Source organism: Triticum urartu, chromosome 1A, assembly GCF_056163025.1.
Source record: "Triticum urartu cultivar PI428250 chromosome 1A, HENAU_Tu73, whole genome shotgun sequence".
Taxonomy (NCBI): Eukaryota; Viridiplantae; Streptophyta; class Magnoliopsida; order Poales; family Poaceae; genus Triticum; species Triticum urartu.
The window spans coordinates 38,632,867-38,655,622 of NC_141873.1; positions in this window are offsets into that span (position 1 = coordinate 38,632,867).

Genomic DNA, 22,756 nt, shown 5'->3' on the forward strand with positions numbered 1-22,756 from the left:
TGTTCGTCCACCTTGTTGAACTTGAATCACCTACCATCTATGGCTGCAGGATTGACCATGGTGAATTGGTGATAATGGTGTGAGCGGCATCCTCCTTCCTTATCCAGTCCTCCCTGATTGCTTCCTCTCTCCAAAACAACATGGAGGAGCTGACTGCTTTAAGGAGGAGCAGCTGCAAACAAGCAGCTTGCGCTTTGCTCTCCTCTTCTTTCGAGCTTATGACAGTGGCACTTCCGAAAATCATTTTTCGTTTGACTCTTCGGCCGAAGTGACGCCTGCCAAAGCACTGAGTTTTGCAGGAAGAACTTCTCTACACCCAAGCAAACAAAGATGCTACGAAAAAACGTGATTTGCAGATTGCAGTTCTATCTCTGAAGCTTCTTCCCTTGAAAACAAAGTCTGGACTTCTCTACTCCTTCTGTGTCCATAGCAAAACAGTAAGTTTTCGTGAGCCTACGATTTACGTGAGATTATGTGGGATGTGGGTGATAGATTTCTTTTGAATCAGATAGGTTAGATAATTCCGGTGAACCTACCTTCTGCTTGTTCAGATGAGCTCGATTCAGCGCCGGCCATGGTGAAGTAGGGGCGGGTGACAATGTGGACAGAGAATGGATGGCGGCGGTGGTGGAGCTTCCCGTGAGCACCACGCTAACCCTAGATCGATAGGGATTGTAGGTGGGGATTGTGGCAGCGATTAACCTCGTGAGTCGTGCCCCGACCTCCACCTCTATTTATATAGCGGTCACAAGGGCCCACCAACCATGGTTTGGTTGGGCGCCCCCGATCAGGGCGCGAGTCAGGGGCCCGTTTGACCCGTTGGGTTCGAACGGGAGAGAGATCGACCTAACATTCTCCCACTTGATCTCAACTTTACTTTTAACTTTATATTTTCTAGTTTATTTGTTTCATCACATATCGGTACATAGAGCATGTTTCATCGTCACAGCTTAATTGCCGATAGAATCATACACCTACAACATACGTTATGTTCAGAAACAAATTCTGTTCCTTTTGGGCCTATCCAGAAATCATAAGGCTTTTCCTTAAACCCATGCCGGCTAAGTGTTCCTTTAACACATTGGGTGGTAAGCCTTTCGTTAGCGGATCCGCAAGCATATCTTTTGTCCTTATATGCTCGAGACTTATAGTTTGATCCTGGATTTTATCTCTCACAACATAATACCTTATTTCTATTGTTTTGGCAGCATTACTCGACTTGTTGTTGTGAGCATAGAATACTGCGAGTTGGTTGTCGTGGTTTGTGAATACAATCTACCACTTTCAAGTCGGGTACAAATTTCTTTAGCCATACCGCCTGCCCCGTGGCTTCGAAGCATGCTATGAATTCTGCATACATCGTGTATGATGCAACTATCGACTGTTTGCAGCTTTTCCACGAAATAGCTCCCCCAGCGAGGGTGAATACGTATCCTGACGTGGATTTTCTATCATCTCTGTCCCCCGCAAAATCTGTGTCTTAATACCCTTTTATCTCTAGGGAATCACTTCTCCTGTATATTAGCATGTAGTCCTTCGTGCCTTGCGCATAACACAATGCTTTTTTTACCATCTTTCAATGCTCTATGCCTGGATTCTCTTGATATCTACCGAGTACCACGGTGATAACGGCTAAGTCAGGGCGAGTGCACACATTTGCATACTGTAAGCTGCCAACTGCCGAGGCATATGGTATTTCTTTCATTTGATCGATCTCGTACTGGTTCTTGGGACATTGAAATTTCCCAAAACTATCGCCCTTAACTATAGGAGCAGGTGTGGCTTTACTCGCATGCATATTATACTCTTTAAGAACCTTTTCTAAATATGCTTTCTGCGATAGTCCTAAGACTCCATTGTTCCTATCTCGGTGAATTTCTATGCCCAAAACATATGATGCTTCACCAAGATCTGTTATATCAAAATTTGAGGATAAGTATTTCTTTATTTCTTGTAGTAGACTAACATCACTGCTAGCAAGTAGGATATCATCCACATACAAGATTAGGAAAATATATTTCCCATTTTTAAACTTTGTATAAATGCAATTATCCTTAATAATTCTTTAAATCCAAAACTTTTAATCATTTGATTAAACTTTAGATACCACTGCCGAGAGGCTTGTCTTAATTCATAAATGGATTTCTTCAGGCGGCATCCCATATTTTCCTTGCCTTCCATGATAAAACCCTTGGGTTGTTTCATGTAGACCTTTTCTTTTAAATCACCATTCAGAAATGTCGTCTTAACATCCATTTGATGTAACTCTAGATCAAAATAAGCAACTAATGCCATTATGGTTCTAAAGGAATCCTTACATGATACTGGAGAAAATGTCTCATTGTAATCTATCCCTTCTCTTTTTGTAAATCCTTTTGCCACGAGTCGTGCTTTATACTTTTCTATATTCCCTTTAGAGTCATACTTAATTTTGTAGACCCATTTACAGCCTACTGTTTTGGCTCCTTTAGGAATTTCCTCTAAGTCCCAAACATCTTTGGAACTCATTTATTTCATCTCGACTTCCATTGCCTTCATCCACTTCGATGAATGAGGGCTTCTCATAGCTTCTTCATATGAGGTGGGATCTTTTTCCATATGAACCATTTCTGTGTTATAAACTTTAAAGTCAGTAGAAATAGCTGACTTTCTTGGCCTTGTAGACCTTCTAAGGGCCTCAGTTTCTGGCACATTCTGTGCCTCAACTTCTGGCACTTGTTCTAAAATTTGCTGTTGCACCTCCCTTTCATGCTCAACAACGGGTTCAGTCGGCTCCTGACGGACAGGTTCCGGGTCTACCCCCATAGTTGTCATGGGTGGAGTTGCAACTGGTAGTGAGAAAAATGGCTCCTGAATCATCGGATTAGGTGCATGCACCCTCTTCTCCTCAAGATCAATTTTCTGAGATACCAAGCTCCCCCTCATCATTTCGTCCTGTAAGAAGACTGCATGTCTCGTTTCTACAAACTTTGTGTATCTGTGTGGGCAGTAGAAACGAAGACCCTTTGATCTGTCTGGATAGCCAATGAAGTGGCAACTTACTGTTTTGGAATCTAACTTTGCAATTTTTGGATTAAACATTTTGGCCTCAGCAGGGCACCCCCACACCCTGAAGTGTCGTAGGGAGGGCATCCTTCCTGTCCATAGCTCGTACGGTGTTTTGGGCACCGACTTGCTTGGTACTCTATTGAGAATGTGAATGACGGTTTTAAGCGCCCCCATCCATAATCCCAATGGCAAGTATCTATTGAGAGAGCGATCACCGGTTGTATCTGGCACTTGGAAGGGTGTGTTTTATTAAGTATCTGGTTCTAGTTGTCATAAGGTCAAGGTACAACTCCAAGTCGTCCTGTTACCGAAGATCACGGCTATTCGAATAGATTAACTTCCCTGCAGGGGTGCACCACATAACCCAACACGCTCGATCCCATTTGGCCGGACACACTTTTCTGGGTCATGCCCGGCCTCGGAAGATCAACACGTCGCAGCCCCACCTAGACCAACAGAGAGGTCAGCACGCCGATCTAAACCTAAGCGCCCAGGGGTCTGGGCCCATCGCCCTTAGCACACCTGCACGTTGCGTGGGCGGCCGGAAGCAGACCTAGCCTAGTAGGCGTTCCAGTCCAATCCAGCGCGCGCCGCTCCGTTGCTGACGTCACGAATGCTTCGGCTGATACCACGACGTCGAGTGCCCATAACTGTCCCCGCGTAGATGGTTAGTGCGTATAGGCCAGTAGCCAGACTCAGATCAAATACCAAGATCTCTTTAAACGTGTTAAGTATCCGCGAACACCGACCAGGGCCAGGCCCACCCCTCTCCTAGGTGGTCTCAACCTGCCCTGTCACTCCGCCTCAAAGTAACAATCGGGGACCGTCGGGAACCCAGGCCCACCTCTACCGGGATGGAGCCACCTGCCCCTTCAGCCCCCATCTCCGAACAGCATCACAAGTAATGTAACAGTATAAAGTGTATAGTATATGCCCATGATCACTTCCCGAAGTGATCACGGCCCAGTAGTATAGCATGGCAGACGGACAAGAGTGTAGGGCCACTGATGGAACACTAGCATCCTATACTAAGCATTAGGATAGCAGGTAAAGGTAACAACAGTAGTAGCAAGGACAAGCTATGCATCAGAATAGGATTAACGGAAAGCAGTAACATGCTACACTACTCTAATGCAAGCAGTATAGAGAAGAGTAGGCGATATCTGGTGATCAAGGTGGGGGCTTGCCTGGTTGCTCTGGCAAGAGAGAGGGGTCGTCAACTCCGTAGTCATACTGGGTAGCAGCGGCGTCGGTCTCGGTGTCTAGCGGAAGAAGAGGGGGGAAGAAACGATGAATACAATGCAAACAGATGCATAATGATGCATGACAAGACAAGTAACGGTGCTAGGGGTGCCCTAACGTGGTATGAGGTGAGACCGGTGAAGGGGGGAAACATCCGGGAAGGTATCCCCGGTGTTTCGCGTTTTCGGGCAGAGGAGCCGGAGGGGGAAATTTACGAGTTTGATAGGTTAGGGAGGTGTAACGCCCTCAATGCGGCTATAGCTCCCACGTGTCGAGGCACGACTTAGAGACATAACCGCATTAAAAGCAATGTCGCAAGTCAGACAATCATTACAACATCCCATGTAACATGTAATAAAAGAGGGAGATAACATAGTTGGCTTACACTCGCCACGTCACATCAGAGTACATAAATAACATCCATCATACAAACACTCATGGCCCGACTACGGTGCCAAAATAGAAGAAAACCAAACATGCGACATGGCCCTGAATCAAACCCCAACTAGGCACCACTACTGATCATCGGGAAAGGAAACATAATAACGCCGAGAGTCCTCGTCGAACTCCCACTTGAGCTCGTACTCGTCACCTGGAGCGAAAACACCTGGACCTGCATCTGGAGTTATAGTATCTGTGAGCCACGGGGACTCAGCAATCTCGCACCCTCGCAATCAAGACTATTTAAGCTTATAGGAAGGTTAAGGCAAATATATGTGGAGCTGCAGCAAGCGGCTAGCATATGTGGTGGCTAACTTATATGCAAAAGAGTGCGAGAAGAGGAGGCGAAGCGCGAGCGAGAATCTAGAGGAACAACCTGCGCAAGCATAACTCCAACACCGTGTCCACTTCCCAGACTCCGCCGAGAAGAGGTCATCACGGTAACACACTCAGTTGATTCATTTTAATTAATTAAGGTTCAAGTTATCTACAATCGGACATTAACAAATTCCCATCTGCCCATAACCGCGGGCACGGCTTTCGAAAGTTTAATCCCTGCAGGGGAGTCCCAACTTAGCCCATGACAAGCTCTCACGGTCAACGAAGGAATAGACCTCCACCCGAGACACACCGATCAGACTCGGTAACCCGGTACAACAAGACAATTCGACAGGTTAAAACAAGACCAGCAACACCGCCCGAATGTGCCGACAAATCCCGATAGGAGCTGCACATATCTCTTTCTCAGGGCACACTCAGATGAGCAAGACGACGGGTAGGCCAGCCTAGAGTTGCCCCTGGTAGCCCCGGACATCGCTCGGTTGGACCAACACTCAGAGGAGCACTGGCCCGGGGGGTTAAAATAAGATGACCCTTGAGTCTGCAGAACCCAAGGGAAAGAAAAGGCTAGGTGGCAAATGGTAAGACCAATGTTGGGCATTGCTGGAAAAGCTTTAATCAAGACGAACTATCAAGGGGTTCCCATTATAACCCAACCGCGTAAGGAACGCAAAATCCGGGAACATAACACCGATATGACGGAAACTAGGGCGGCAAGAGTGGAACAAAACACTAGGCGAGAGGCCGAGCCTTCCACCCTTTACCAAGTATATAGATGCATTAAGATAACATGGCAATATAATGATATCCCTAACAAGTAAATAAATGATGTTCCAACAAGGAACGGCCTCCAATCTTCACCTGCAACTAGCAACGCTATAAGAGGGGCTGAGCAAAGCGGTAACATAGTCAATCAACGGTTTGCTGGGACATGGAGGGTTAGAGGTTCAACATGGCAATTGGGAGGCTGACAAGCAAATGGTAGGCATCGTAGCATTGGCATAGCAAGAGCGAGCAAACTAGCATAGCAAAGATAGTAGTGATTTCGAGGGTATGATCATCTTGCCTGCACAGTTGTCAGAGTTGACTGGATCCTCACAAGCAAACTCAACGGGCTCCTCGGTAGCGAACTCATCTCCCGGCTCTACCCAACAAGACAAACAAGCAACAAGGATACAATCAACCACGTGCAAGAACAAGCAATATGATGAAATGATGATATGCTATATGGAATGCGATGCGGGATGCAAAATGCAAGATATGACAGGAAATGCATGAACCTGGCCTCAACTTGGAAAACCAAGTGTGCCACTGGATAGATGGGGATGAAATCGCTTGAAAACGATATAAAGATCATCGGAATCGGAGTTACGGTTTGGAAATGGCAAGCGTTTTAAGATATGACACCGGTCTGCGATTTACAGCAAGTAGGCATCTAAATGCAACGAAATGAACATGCTACAGCCACCAAACATGACAAAAAAATACATGGCAGGGATGCACACAAGATGCTTAACAAAATACTAGCACTGAGCCACGGCCAATTCATCCATTATAAGGTTCAAACAAGCATGGCAAAAACGCAAATGCAAAACAGATTCCAGACTTAGTGAAATTAACACTAGTCTGAAATTTCAGATCACGAAGCCCTCTTCGGAGCAGCAAAACAACATGATACATGACCTGAACATGACAAGTAAGAACATGGCATGGAGCTACTCAACAATCTTAACAAAAGACCCAAAGTGACCTGGGGCCAAAAGGGTTCACAAAATATATTAACGGGCACACGAACATAGCTAAAACGCAATCAGTTTTTCAGACTTAGTGAAAACTGAGACATGCTGAAATATAACTCACGAATGCATGTAAACGAGCTCGATGCACTCACCACGGTGCAAGTCATGGCAAGGCAGGCATACACCCATTAATAAGGAACAAAATACAAGCTAGACATGGCAAGAACAATGGCATAGCATGCACGGATCAACTACAACAACGCCGGCAAAATCGCAAACGAGTTGACGATCTACCCAGATTCACCACGAAGCAAAAGTAGAGCTCGATTGACTCAAGCTATGGTGCTCCATAATTGCAAACAAAGACATGGATGGATAGAGCATAACATGATTAACAAAACTACTTTACTGATCATCCTCAAAAGAGGCACGGATCACTAGGAAACAAGCTGAACATATGGCATCATGAACTAAAATATCCCAGACTTAGCGAAAACAAGTAAGTCTCTGAAAACAGATTTCTCGGGTGCATCTCTTTGCGAGCTTGGACAAGTCACCACACACATCCTAAAAATGCATGCGTTGCACCTCTGGAAAGAAGACAAAATGCTTAACAAAACATATGAAGGACTCACAGGCATAACATGCACACAATAATCATGGCAAAAATGACAAAAGTCTAAGATGAACTAGCAGATCTGACAATTAACTCACGAAGTCTCCTTCTAACCGCATTTCGGGCATCAAGATGAGCTCAAATGAAAATGATGCAATGGAATGAAATGATGTACTCGTCGAGACGAACATTTTGATATATAATATGTCCAAAACGGAGCTACGGATGCAAAGTTACGGGGCCTCGAACAGGAGCATATGAAGTAAAGAGTCTAGGGACTTAGACGAAATTTCAACCTCTCTCTCAGATCTAGGGCTTGCACGGATATCGAGGCGCGGCCGGGCTCTGTAGCTGTTCGTCGGGAAGAAGAACGCAGCAAGCCGGCGGGAGGAGGTGGTGGCCAGCGGCCGGATCCGGTGGCCGGCGGCCGGATCTAGCCGGGCCGGGGTCGCCGGACGGCGAGGCGGCCGCGGCGGCTGGCGGCTGCGCGGGGCGGCGCTCGGGGCCGGGAGGAGGCGGCGGGGCGGCGCGGCACTGGAGCTCCGGCGGCTTGGCGGCGAGGTCCGGCTGGCTCCGGGCGGCGGAGATGGCGGGGCGGCGGCGCGGCCGGTCGGCTCGGGGAAGAAGGACAGGCGGCGGCGGCGGAGTGGCCCGGTCGGGCGTGGGACCGGGTTGGAGATGGGCTTCGGGCCCGGCGGTGGTGGCGATGTGGACCGGGCGGCGGGGCGAATCGTGGCGCGCCACGTGGCGGCGGGTAGGCGGACCGGACGTGTCCGTCGGCGGGAATGTGTCCGGCGGCGCGCGGTGGGATTTTTTTAGGGTTCGGAGGTAGGGGAAGATTCGAAAAACGGGGGGTGTATATATAGGCATAAGTAGAGCTAGGAGAGTCCAAATGAGGTGCGGTTTTCGGCCACGCGATCGTGATCTAACGCTCTAGGACATGGAGCAGAGTTTGGTGGGCTTTGGGCCAAATTGGAGGGGTGTTGGGCTGCAACACACACGAGGCCTTTTCGGTCCCTCGGTTAACCGTTGGAGTATCAAACGAAGTCCAAATGATACGAAACTTGACATACGGTCTACTGGTAGTAAACCAAGGCCGCATGACAAGTCTCGGTCCAGTCCGGAGATGTTTAATCCCCACACACGAAAGAAAGCTAGAAATGGCCACCGGAGGAGAACGAAGCGCCGGAATGCAAAACGGATAACGGGGAAAATGCTCGCATGCATGAGATGAACACGTACGCAAATGCAATGCACATGATGACATGATATGAGATGCATGAAAACGAAAACAACACACGGAGACAAAACCCGAACCCGAGGAAATAAATATAACTTAACGCCGGAAACGGCAAGAGTTGGAGTACAAATTGGGAAAGTTACATCCGGGGTGTTACAGGAGGTGTGGCGGACGAACGGGTTGCGTATCCGGAATCGTCTCGTCGTTCTGAGAAACTTTCATGTACAAAGTATTTTCATCCGAGTTACGGATTAAAAGATATGATTTTCTAAAGATTTAAATCATTTTCTGATTTTAATTATATATTTAATTCCAACATTATCCGAAACAGTGTGTGATGACGTAGGCATGACATCAGAGTGATGTCAGCGGGTCAACTGGTCGGTTGACCAGTCAAACCAGACAGGTGGGTCCAGTGGGACCCACATGTCATTGTCAAGGGCCTTAACAGAGTTTTAAAACTAACTAAAATGGGTTAATTAGTGGGTGGCCCCAGCAGTCAGTGTCTAATTAGGTTTTAGTTAATTAACTTAATTAATTAGTAGTTTATATATTTGTTTTTATTTGTTTTATGGCATGGGGCCCGCATGTCAGTGGCAGTAGCTGCCACGTCAGCGAAGTTGACTTGGTCAACGTGGCCAGTTGGGGCCCCAGGCCCACAGGCAGCGACCCAGGGGTGGGGCCCGCCTAGCCACGTCAGCGGATGGTGCCGGAGCGACTCCGGCGACCCAACAGAGGCGGCCCCTCGCCGGAGTTGGCCGGAATCGCGCTACGGGGCACCAAATCGGGCACGGCCAGGCTCTCTGGAACAGCCTCTTCGCGCCGCGTCCGATGGAGGGGAGCACGACGGCGGGGGTGGCCGGAATGGTCGCCGGCGACGAGCGCGGGGGCTGCTGTTCGGGCGCGGACGAAGACGGCGACGCAACGCGCTTCGGGGCGAGCGGGAAGGCTAGGGTGGAGCTGCGCGACGCGCTGAGCACAAAGGGCTCGGCCCCGTGACCATTTGGTCACCGGAAGGGCGCCGGCGACGCGCGCAGGAGGCGGCGTAGTCGGGAGCTCGAGGAGAGTGGAGCTGGGGCGAGCTAGCGAAGAAATGGAGAGGTTGGGGAGGATCTACGCGGCATGAGGAGCGTAACCGACACGAGCCCGTGACCATTTGGTCACCGGAGACTCGTCGGCGACGGGGTCCGCGGCGAAGCGCTCGGGTGCTTCGGCGGCAGCTAGCTAGGGCGTGCGAGGGAGCTAACGGAAATGGGCGGGAGATGGGGAGCTCACCGTGCGGCACGCAAGATGGCCCTTGGGAGTTTAGTAGCCGGAGAGTCGACGGCGCTCGTCGGAGATGCGTCGGGGATCCGAGGAAGAAGACGAGGTTGGGGCAGCGTTCGATGGTGCTCGGCGTCCTGCGTCTTGACGTGGAGGCATAGTCGAGGGAGGCGGAGCGAGCGGACGCGTCGGAAGGGCTTGGAGGTCGCGGTGTCCGAGAGTACTACGGCGGCGAGGCCATGGCGGCGCTCGGTTGCGGTGGGGAACGAGGGGGCGAGGTGCGGTGGCTCTGGAGGGGAGTGGGAGGCGCAAGAACCGAGGCGAGCGTGGGGGTGAGTGGGAGGAGAGACCGAGGGGGCGCGGCGTGGCGACCTTATCCCCTCGTCGTCGCCGGCGAGAGGGTGCGGCGGGGACGCGCCCCTGTTCCGACCCGGGTTGGGGGAACAGGGAAGGGAGGCGGTAGGGGGAGGCGGGCCGGTTCGGCCGGATGGGCCAGGTGGGTTAGCTAGGCCAGATGGCCCAGGGGGGTTTGGGGGGTTTTCCTTTCTCTTTCTTTCTTTCTTTTCTTTATTTTTTTCTTTTCTGTTTTATTTCATTTTAAAGTATTTAGTCTTTTACTAAAAATGTGTTTTCTGCACCATAATTACCTTTGTAATATTTGGCGTCCACCGAACATTTTTGTTTCAATTTTGAAAACTTTTATTGTCGACTTTAATTTTAAGTTTGAATTTGACGCGGTTTTGGATTATCCCAAGATTAGTAACAGTAATCGCAGATGACATGGCATCATTAGGAGAGTTTTACTGTAGCTTGATTACCCGGGCGTTACAAAACTCCTCCACTACAGGAAATCTCGTCCCGAGATTTTAGGAGATAGAAGGAAACAGTGCGGGGTATTCATCACGCAGGCGGTCCTCGCGTTCCCAAGTGGGTTCGTCTTCTGAGTGATTCGACCACTGGACTTTGAGGAATTTGATCGCCTTCTAACGTGTGCGGCGTTCTGCTTGGTCAAGAATGCGGACCGGATGCTCTTTATAAGAGAGGTCCTGTTGCAATTCGAGCACTTCATGATCCACCGCTCGGATTGGATCCTTGAAGCAACGGCGGAGTTGTGACACATGGAACACATCGTGAACCTGAGAAAGGTTCGGCGGAAGCTCCAGTTGATATGCCATCTTTCCACGCCTTTCGAGAATAGTGAAGGGACCGATATAGTAAACTGGCTCTTTATCTTTGAAAGCAACTCCCATGCGGAAGTATACTCTGCAATGGAGCCCACAGTGGTGCTCTCAATTGTATTCTTTATAAATGCCATACACTTCTTATTTGCATTGACTCACTTTTGGTTTTCTATTATGTATGACATCTCCAAAGGAGCATAATCTCCCCTTTTTTTAGCCCACGCAGCATCATCATCAGTGACCTCTCTTACTGGCTCTGTAGGTCTGACCGGTTGTGGTTCATCCAGAACCCAGTCCAGATCAGCACACACAAATGCCAGTTCAACTTTGTTCCTCCACTCAGTATGATTGTCACATCTGAGTGTCGGAACATCTTTTAGACAACTCATCAAGTGAAAGCCTCCTGAAATCACAATTGAAGTGACATCAGTATATAACAATCATATGCATTAATCTAACATTGGTCAAATTAAACATACAATTGTCTATGCAATTTAAATCTATATTACCGTTGGGCAAAATATTAGAAATAAATGCACCTTTAAATTTCAATAATAAAACATGATCATGGTATTAACAATGTTGGTCATAAAAATAACATAATCATATTCGTTTTAATAATCACTTTAACATGCTCTTAAAAATAATTCTATTTAAACTTTTATTTTCTTTGTAAAAGAGCACTATGAATTATTTACGCAACGGAAAAACATGAATAAAAATTCATGAACTTTTTACTTTACTGAAACTTTTATTTTACTTTTCAGAAACTTTTATAATTTCTGAAAAAATATCAGAAACTTTTCTATTTACTTTTCAGAGACTTCTCTATTTTCTGGAAAATCATAAAAATAAATAAATAAGCGAGAGCCGAGCCAACGCGCGCGGGCCGCAGCGGAAACCAGCCGGCCCATGGCCTACTCGGCACGCCGCGCCTCACAAGCCAGCCTGGCCTCGGCCTGGTCCGCCTACACTTTCGGCCCGAAAAGCCCAGCCGCGGCCTGTGGGGAGCCAGAGCTCACCCCAGCCGCCTGATGCGGGCAGGCCGGATCCGACGCCCGAGCGTGACCCTCGCATGGTCAAAACAGATCAGTTCGCAGCGGGGGGAAACCCTAGTTCATTTCCTTCCCCCCGCACCGCTCGCCTCGTTGTCTCCGCTCCCACTGGCGTGAGCACGGGGCTGCGCCCCGGTCGCCCTGTCCGGCCGCCGGCGGCGGCGGCAGAAGCCATCGCGCCGCGCGCGCCTCCTCTCCCTTCCCCCTTCTCTCCTTCCTCTTCTTCCTGTTGCAGAGAGGGCAGAGCCAGTCCTCTGATCTGTCTCCGTGGCCGGGGCCAGAGGCCACCGGCGAGCTAGGTCTGGCCGCCGCTGACGGCGACCTGAAGCCACCGTGCCGCACGCGCGACCCTCTGTTTCATCTTCCCCTTTGATTTTCTTTTCCATCTCCACTGCAACAGAGAGAGAGAGACACGGGAGAGCCACCTCTCCTCCTCTGCGCCTGATGGATTTCGAGCGCCGTTGCCTTCCCCTTCGTCAGTTGTGCGTCCACCTCACGGTGAGCGCGCCGCCGTCGAGCGATTAGGCTGCGGTGCCCTTTGCCCCTTTCGGGGTGGTTCTTCGTCCGACGCCTCGGCTTGCCGATGCGCGTCCGGATCGAGAGGAACAGTTGCGGCCATGACGGCGGCACAACTTTTCTTTTAGATTTTTTTGCCCTTCTAGGGTTCTTTGGAGGGAGGGATTCTTTCTGTGATTTCTTTTCAACCGAAAAAGTCTAACCCGATCTGGCTGATACCATTGATAGATTTTTTTGGATCGGATAGATTAGATCATTCCGGTGAACCTACCTTCTGCTTGTCCAGATGAACTCGATCCAGCGTCAGCCATGGTGAAGTAGGGGCCGGTGATGATGTGGACAAAGAGTGGATGGCAGCGGTGGTGGAGTTTCCCGTGAGCACCGCGCTAACCCTAAATCGGTAGGGATTATAAGTGGGGATTGTGGCAGCGATTAACCTCGTAAGTCGTGCCCCAGCCCCCACCTCTGTTTAGATAGCGCGGATGACAGGGGCCCACCAACCATGGTTTAGCTGCCCCCCTTTCCCCTCCTCCGATCAGGGCGCGAGTCAGGGACCCGTTCGACCTGTTGGGTTCGAACGGGAGAGAGATCAACCTAACAGTGGGAAGCCCACTTGTCCCGTTTAACATTATGCGGGCATATGCAGGCTTTCCACTTACACTACACGGCAGATGTGGAGGTGGACGCGGGCTCCCGCGAAACGTCCCACTTGCAGCCTGATCTACATGCATGCCATCCAAAACACATGTCGACCGATCGAGCGTCAACATCACACGTTGCAGCTGGTGCCTCTTGACGCACGGCTGCTGCCTATGAAGTTGACGAGCATTCCGATTCTCCGGGACACATCATACAAATATCTACAGTACATATTATTGTTTCATTGTCTGGTTAACTCACCGATGATTTAGTGAAGCCATCAGCGGTGAGAGCCGGGCGATCGAGCAGAAAGAAAGACTGACCGATAGTTTGCAAGCAACGCACCGATGATGGAGACGTCTCGTTAAGTAATATACCTCGCCTGGGTTATACTCAACCTCGCCCCCACTGCAACGTACATAGTGCATGCATGCGTGCCGTGTGTTTGTTTGCATCTTTCATGCTGCTAAATGCGAATCCTTGTATTTTGGTTAGTTGCGCATCAGGTTCTGGAGCATATACCCCTCCCGTAGTACATCATGAAACAACATATATACCTACCAACGGACAAGTACTATCATGTATCTAATCTATGAGAAAAGGAGACATGATACTAATGAAGCATCAAATGCTTTCTGATTAACAATGCGTAGAGCATTTCTAGCGGATGCCCCAAAGCTATATTAGAGAGATTTTTTTTATTAACTGAGCATGGCTTAGAGCATATACTCCATCATGAAACAACATACCTGCCGAAGGACAAGTACTATGACATCTGTAAGTACTACTAATGTAGTCTATTTAAAAAGAACCATGTGATTAACTATAGGAGCATATACTCCATCCATGTAAAAGAGAAATATTCGCCAGGTCTGCTTCCTTTCTGGAAATCATTTCATAAAGAAGAAACATGATTAAGTATAAGGAATTTTATCATTAAAAATCTTAGTGTATAACAGGAGTGTTAACATTAGTCTAGTGCGGAACCCAATCAGGCGTGATCAGTTTTGAAATGAGAATATACATGTCTAGGCGGCTGCTTCCGGGAAAGTTCCTTGGGGCAATTTTCTTTCGGATCCCATATGATTCTACCAAGTCTGCTAAAACTAGTGTTATTAACATGATCATGGGCTGCTAGAAGCAGTTTATTAATCCAACTGGGAGATGTGACAGGCTCTGTCTAGCTTAACTATGCTGGAAATTCGCTCTCAAAATCGATCACATAAAATCACACGAACACACGCACACAAAAACTGATAGCCAAGGGCCCGTATCGTGCCATGTTTTCCCCTCTTTATTTTTTCTCCTTTTTCTCTTGATACAATAAACTCACGCAATAGTTGTGCATATATATATGCACCAACCAACCCAGGACCTCAAACCGACTTGTAGTTATTCTGCACTCCGAATCGAACAAGACTAGTACTTTTACTAAAACACAAACTAAGTCAGGTTGCCTTTTCCTAATCTAATTACCCAGAAACGCTGATCACACCTTTACTAAACTTAGCTACTATATCTGACGCAACACAACTATTATCACATAGGTGACCACTTAATAGTAAATGCCTCAAAACTAAACTGGGTATTGTTTGGATTACCTAACAATCACTTCCTAATCCAAACACCCGTTTCTTTACTTGACCAAACATGCAGACGACCATACCTTCATCTTGTCATGCCGATTGCCTTCGGTGACGCGACTAACCGGACCGGACCACAACTTCTCTTTTCATGGCCACCACTTCATCACCATATTTTCATGCCGACTTGTTGACTGAATCCAACGCTTTACTCGGACTACCAACCACACTGCCACATCTGAGCGTGCTACATGCAGACTAAACACATAGCCTCATGCAGGAATTCAACTTAACTGGTGCGCGTCCTCTTCACGTTGATCTTCATCTTCAAATCGGTTGCTTGCACACGGGGAGACACATCTTTTCACCCGCCACATCTTTTTTCTTCTCAGTGTCGCCAATGCCACATCTTATCGAACAACACCTCTGTCCAGCGGCAATACAACTTGCCATATACGTGCAACTCATGTCCACCATATATGAACTTGCCAGAACTCCACGACCACGAACGGAAACGCAAGGCACGAATTCCTTTTTTCGCCCGCTCTTGCTCGCAATTCTCCTCCGCCAGTGACGCATCTCAACTGCAGCAGAATATTGACACACCTGAACTCTTGGACGCACCGTACAAGAACTCATGTGCACACCTTGACGACAGCTCGCAACTTTGTCGCCTCTTCCTCGCACCCCCAAACCGACGATCTTGACGAGATCTTCTAGTATCGCACCTCAGCACTACTGCTCCCGTCAACCTCCTCCAGGTCGATTCGTCGAACGACAATCACCCGTCGCCTCGCTTGCGACGGCGTCCTCACCGCCTTCTTGTCTCTGCTCCGCCGAACAACAACTGCCCGATCCTCCTTGTCGCCGCTCGAACGACAATTGCCTGCTCCTCGTCGTCGCTGCATCCCAGCGATTATATCGCCCGCTCCTAGTTGTCGCTACACCAACGACTGTATCGCCCGATCCTCCTCGTCGCTGCACCACCCAACGACTAAATCGCCTGCCGCTCTTCGTCGCTACACCAGCGACTGTATTGCCCGCCCCGAGGTGCTAGTCGGGTCGCCACCCCGGGGCAAGCGCAGCTTCACCTCGACCTTGCTCTAGATACCAGTTGTTGAAAATTCGCTCTCAGGATCGATCACATAAAATCACACGAACACACGCACACAAAAACTGATAGCCAAGGGCCCGTATCGTGCCTTGTTTTCCCCTCTTTATTTTTTCTCCTTTTTCTCTTGATACAATATACTCACGCAATAGTTGTGCATATATATATGCACCAACCGACCCAGGACCTCAAACCGACTTGTAGTTGTTCTGCGCTCCGAACCGAACACGACTAGTACTTTTACTAAAACACAAACTAAGTCACGTTACCTTTTCCTAATCTAATTACCCAGCAACGCTGATCACAGCTTTACTAAACCTTAGCTACCCAAACCTACTAGCACACGGACTCGTACTATATACTATATCTGACGCAACACAACTATTATCACATACGTGACCACTTAGTAGTAAATGCATCAAAACTAAACTGGGTATTGTTTGGATTACCTAACAAACTAATCCCGTGGGCCACCGAATTTTTAACTTTGTTCTTGCTTTCGTATATTACTTGTGAGATACGGAGAAATGGTCAAAGATACGCACAGTTACTGACAGTAATTTTACCACTGGAAATATATAAGTCTGCAATAGGTCAACTGCAATTCACATGGAATGTGTACGTCCACTCACTCGATCATGGTATCCTAAGTTATAGAAGACCACATCTTTAACTAAATGTGTTAAGCTGGATGACCATTGCAATAATTTAATTTTTGAATGTTAGTAGTTAGATAATTTTGAATGTTGCAAGTCCCTGTCAAGGTACACAATAAACTATTTACGTGAGCAACAAGTAGTGCCAACCACATTTTGCTTACTGGTACTGCTTTAGTGTTCAGTCCAGTTCAGATGTTGCTTGTGAGAACATTCACACAAGTACATAGCAGGCTGAATGTTGGACTATGTTCCTTCACGAGCCAACAACAAATTAACACACATGCATAAATGAGGGTTTCTTCACCAACAAGTACATATATAAATTTCTCAAAAGGAAAAAGCGCGCGCGCGCACAGACACACAGATAGGGGAAGAAAGAAGAAAGACAAGACATGAAGCGGTGGGTCATTCTCTCATACTGGTTCCGTCCTTCCAACCTTAAGTGTGTAACGAAAATGTTGCTCAGCACCATGGTTCGATCGCACCTACACTCAGTACCGTCCATCTCAGACAACATTTCTTGAGATATGTGCCTCTTACCCTTCATAAAGTACGGCGGGAATCATCAACACTAGCTAAACATGCCCAGCTCTACAAAATCTATTGCATGTGAAGACTCATTAGGGAATAAAATACTACCAGTCCATCGATACCATGGCAATTTTTTTAATGTGCCTCGTTATGCACCCCTAGAGTGGCCCCACACTCGGATTGTTTGGAAACAAATATAACAAAAAATATGTACAGAAAACACACACCCTTAGAGCATCTCCAACAGGCGCCAAAAAGAGCTCCGCGCACTAAAAATTTGTTTTTTTGGGCGCCGAATAGCTCCAGCAGATGCTGTAGCGCTAAAAGATTTAGGACGCGCGCTGAAAAACACTATCGCGCGCAGCATATTTTGGGCTCCGGATTGCGTGCGCTTCACAATTTGCACTGTCTGCTTTTTGGGCGCGCGTTTTTGGCATCTGCTAAAGCAATGTTGGTCCCTGCGTATTATAAGTGCTACAGTGGCGCGCTAAAACTTTTATTGTGCGCGAAATTTTTATGCGGCAGTTGGAGATCCTCTTATAAATTCACATGTCTTGCTTGCCGATTCAGACAAGAAAATTTGATGAATATCTTTGAGCTGATCACTGTATTTTTTTTCTAACTAGGGAAGCTCTTTCCCAAGATGAATCTTCTGTACCAAGAATCTTTTTTATGCAGTGACACATTTTTTTATTCAAATCTTCACCAATCTTAAAGAAAATATACTTTTATCTTTTTTTTCTTTGTGTTGGATATGCTTATAGGAAAAAGTTTTTTAATGTGCTGACTGCATGAATATCCCTAGCATACATAAAAAAAGGGAAATCATCAACCATTTGAGCATTAAAAGATAGCCAGCAGGTTAAATATCAAGGTAGATAGATTGTGCAATTTGATATAAAGGAAATATTATAAAAAACATGCAAGATGAGCAGTAGCGACAAGGTCAAACAGAATAATAATTTTTTGAATTCTGGGGCTTGGGCCCATGCTACAGTAGCTTAGGACCGTGTGCCAACCCAAGCCGCTAATGACAAGTAATTAACATAATCTCTGAATTTTGAATGCTAACATGGCACATATCCCCAAGGAAGCAATGCTACATTGTACGGCACCGAGCTTGGGTTCGACTAGACCATGGTCCTCAATCTCATGGTCCAAGTGTGTAAGAATGTGGGCATGGGCATGTGGCAATCACTTTGTACCTACAAGAAGCAATATGCAAATTCCGGGCATTGGCAAATTATTGCCGTGATGGCCTCTGAGTGCCATTGTCCTATCCGGTCGAGTTGCTTGCAGCAGAAACATTTGAGCAATTTTGGAAACTGATATGTGATGCATTAGTCTTGGATAAGACAGCTAATGCCTTTATCGTACGGCGGGTTCGTAGGTGGCCGTACAGATGATGAAACATGAACCAAAGGTATTAGTTATATTATAATTCATCCGTGAACTGGCCAGTTTAGTAGACATGATGATGCAAGAAGCGAAGAGCAGGTGAGTTTTGACAGTGATCCAACGGCCACGACGAGGCTTTCATGGCTACAACACTAGCTAGCACACCACACGTCGTCTTATAGTTTCGTTGTCACTTAATGGATCCAAACTGTAAGAAGATAAAAAGTGATCGAGCAGCGCAAGCGTGACTTGAGCAAGTGTGACTGTGTGAAGCATATGGGGTTAAAACACAAAGGTGACACAAATAATTGAGATCGGTCCCTCTTCATTATGCATCCAAAAAATTAGTTAATTAGTTAAAGGCAATGCGATGGAACAACTAAATAGCTAATGTGGATCGATGGATCGGATTATTGGATACGACATAGTAATTAAGTAATAGGGGGATGGTGATGATTGTTCTCTACAGAAGTACGAAGACAGCTATACAGATCGTCCTGTGTGCGAGAACCTTGATCTTTGGTATTGTTAATAAGGTGATTATAAAGGCCAGGCTGATGAAAGATGGATGCAATCCGTATGCAGGAGGCTAGAATGATTCGATCGATCTCTGGTTCAATGCTGTCTCTCCAACCTCTCCTTTGCGTGAGCTGCTTATCTATACGGACGCCAAAGGTCAGCTATTAAGAGTGATAACCCTACTGTAACTAACTAACACTAACAGCTATAATTAGTACTCCTCCATTTCATAAAGTAGTTTTTTTTAGAAAGCCTATAATTTTTTTAAAGTCGAGCTATGCATACTTTGGTCAAGTTTATAGAGAAAGCTATTTATATCTACAATACGAAATATATATAATATGAAACTATGTCTTACGATGAATCTGATGATAAATGTTTGGTATTCTACATGAAAATGTTTTTCTCCATAAATTTGATCAAAGTTGATGAGGTTTGAGTTTTCAAAAAATCTATACGCACAATATTATAAAACGAAGAAAGTATGTATTCTCTTCATCCTAAAATGTAAGACATTTTTTTGGCACTGCCATAGTGTAAGAAAAGTCACGAATGGAGGAGGTGGGTTTCTCTCTTGGTGCTAAGTGGCCGTCAACCATGAAGTGAAGGAGAGATCGGGAACCTTCTCGTTGGAGCCTGTAGAACCTAAACAGGCAGAAAAGGGACCGGCAAACCCAAGAAACAGTGTAGCTCGTCCACCACACCTTGCTCTTGCTGTAACATTTGTACGGACGTACCACACGGGTCCCCAGTACCAGTAGTCATACGGGACCATGTGCCCGACGTACGCTCTAGTTGCACTTAATCATGTGAGGATCATATACAGATCGCGCGCACGTGATGTGGGCGACAGCAAAGTGAGGCCGGCCAGCCAGCGAAGCACGTGCCGCAGGCCCCTGCCAGTCCGGAGCGAGACGAACAGATCGAGTAAAAAGCACCCGGATGAGATGAACATGGTGGCAGATAAGATTTGGCCGGACAAAACTATGTGAGTAGACAAGACAACTACTCCAGTACAAGTTGACAGAATCGCACTGTTTAAGTTTGTTTTAACCAGCACTGGAGTAGTACTATAAGTCAGTGACGCTGTGTGCAATTAGCCACGCGATCGAGCGCATGTGCAATGTGCAATGCAAGCTGGCTGGATCACCACCAGTCGACCCAGTCCGTGGCCTCAATCGGTTAATTAACGTAATCGCTCGGTGTTGGTTCCACAAATCAGGCCGCGCCAGGGGACATCGTGTTTTGTTCGTGTCTGGGCACGTACAACAGAATAATCAAACGGAATGCAGAAAGGTTGAGAGACAGCTAGAAATGCCAGAGCTGGATCACCACCATTCAAAGAGAAAGACCGACAGCGAAAGAGCGACTATGGACTTCCAAACCAACACCAACCCTACCTCTCTGGCTTGCACAAGTCTTCGAAGACCCCTCCCTGCAATTGCAGAAGGCCAAACAAAAGCAGAGCCTGCTGCTGGAGTGTCACGCATGGTAGCCGTCTGGACGGGACTTTTTTTTTTTACTGTTTTGACCCATTTACAAAAGATTAACACGATTTAACTCTAGTTTGAATGTTTTTCTGAATCTGATCCTTTTCAAGACGCCAAATAACCACGGCGTCTTGCAGCACGGCAGACGCCATAATCTCCGGCATCTGGCTCTAGCCCATCTCAAACCGATATGGCAGACGTAAAGTCTAGACGCCATGAGCCTTGGCGTCTTGGAGCCCTAGTTGCCTCCTTTTAACAACAACAACGGTGGCAGCGTACCAATATTATGGAGCTGCAATATTCTAGACTGAGTGAACCTATCAAAATAAAAATAAGAACGTATGAAATGGTTAGGCCATCTCCAACGGCACCTTAAATCGGGGTAAATATCTCCTTGGTCTTTTTTGGTCGCACTGCCGCAAACATCTGCGCATATGTATTTTCACAAACTGACACTAAATCAGGAGAGGTTTGTGAGTACTAGACTCGTGCCATCGTGCCTAATTACAAAAACTTATGAAACTTTTTTGACCCTTTACATGTACGTATTTGTATTTTTGTCCATGGCATGTATGAATGTATATTGTTATGAAACTTTTCTCAAACTTGTTATACGGTGAATGTGTAAATATGAAGTTTAAAAACAGGCTCCCTGGAGCCTGTCCCCTACTGGTCATTTCTGCACTCTTTCCTCCATCTCCAAACAAATTAGCCCTCTAAATGCAACGAAGATCGAAAGGCTATAATGTTTTTTTGGGTGAAAAAAGGTGTATAATGTTAAATAGGACCTCACGCAAATCAGCCATAGGGAAATGATTTGGTCGAGGTAGTGTTCTTGTGCAAGTAATCACCGCAAAATGTGACTTTGAGCGAGCGTGACTTCGTGTGGCGGATGGGATGAAAACACAAATGTGACGCAAGTAATCGAGATCGATCCCCGTCCATTATGCATCCAAGCTATTAGTTAGTTAAAGGCAGTGAGATGGAGCAGCTAATGTGGATCTGTGGACCTAAATTGGTTGTACGGTGCAGTAGTAATTAAGTACTACTAATAACCAGGCATGGTGACTACAGTATCGTTCTTTACAGAAGTACAGAGACACATCAAAGATCAAAGCCGATCTATATAGTTGATTAGAGCAACTCTAGCAGATCTCGTAAAATCTCAACCCGCAAAACGTGTTTGCAGTTTCATGAAGATCACGTTTGCGGGTCGAAAACTAGCGCGGCTGAACAGAAACCATATCTGAAACTGCATAATTTGAAAAAACAGTTTCGCGGGAGAAATTGCACCTCGTTGACGCGAGTAGTTCATCACATACTACATAAATTTTACATGATCAAACACTACAAACACTAATACTAGTACTAGAGGGGTGGGGATCTCACGGCGGCGAGGTCGCGCCATGGACGACGCCGTGGAGGAGCTCAATCCTCCTCGCCGGAGCTGCAGAGGTCAATGTACTTCGCCCTCTGCACCTCGCGGATGCGGCGCCACTCCTCGTCCTTCTCCTTGGCGGCGAGGTTGGTGGCGACCGCTTGCCGCCACTGGAGGTCTTCGAGCTCCTTCGCGTGGCGCCGGCGCTCCGCCTCCTTGCGCACACTCCGCTCGGCAATGGCGGCCGCAATCGCGTCGACATCGGAGACTAAGTCTTTCAGCCCAACGACTCCGCGGCGCCGAGCGGAGCGAGCTCCTTGGGCCTCCTTGACCTGGACGAACTCAAAGTCGTCTGGCTCCTCCGACCACTCCTTCATGGGGAGAAGGCCTGCGCTGGAAGAGGAGGAGTTCCCGACGTAGGAAGATCTCGCCGCGGAGGAGAAGGACGCTCGCCGGCGGTCGTACTCCGTCTCGTGGACGCGGAAGCTCGCCGGCGGCGACAGGCCGCAGTTGGTCCACTTCCGGGCCCCGCGCTTCCTTGTGCCGTCCGACTAGACGCGCCGCTCGCGCTCGAGGTCGCTTCCGCCGCCGGATCTGCCGCCGGAGCCGCGTTCGGAGCTCCACATGCGGCCCCACATGGCGGCTGGAGGCAGGGAGGTCGTCGCTGGCGACGAGAAATGTGGAGAAGGGGTGGGGAATTGCTTGGCTCGGCGGCGGCGGGGGATAGGGTTTCGACCCGCAAACGCGCTGCGGAACCGTAGATATAGT